Genomic DNA, 344 nt, shown 5'->3' on the forward strand with positions numbered 1-344 from the left:
GCTCCCCCTCCACCATCCCGCCTCCCTCCCAAGGCGAGGGCCCTCCACTAGCCTCGCCTGGGCGGCCCCTCTCCTCCCCAGCCTGCCGCCGCTATTCTCTTCCGTGGGATGGAATACAATGTCCTTCTCCAGACGTAGCTGCTTCCAGGACTTGGTAATGCCTGGAAAGTGGGAGCACAAGGAGAGAACAGCCGCACAGCGTGGTTGAAGGAAGGATGGCGAGTGCCTTGTGATTGCTTCTTTATAAAAAAGTGAAAAAGATACACCAAGGATCCCTGGTGGTCTAGTGGTTAGGATTCGGCGCTCTCACCGCCGCGGCCCGGGTTCGATTCCCGGTCAGGGAA

The 344-nt window shown here is 59.0% G+C and overlaps 1 non-coding gene across 1 annotated transcript; it reads left to right on the forward strand.

Moving 5' to 3' along the window:
• The first annotated feature begins 272 nt into the window (after positions 1–272).
• Positions 273–344, forward strand: TRNAE-CUC (transfer RNA glutamic acid (anticodon CUC)). Its single transcript has one exon. It is a non-coding gene; the product is annotated as a tRNA-Glu (tRNA).

Source organism: Haemorhous mexicanus, chromosome 3 (genome assembly GCF_027477595.1).
Source record: "Haemorhous mexicanus isolate bHaeMex1 chromosome 3, bHaeMex1.pri, whole genome shotgun sequence".
Taxonomy (NCBI): Eukaryota; Metazoa; Chordata; class Aves; order Passeriformes; family Fringillidae; genus Haemorhous; species Haemorhous mexicanus.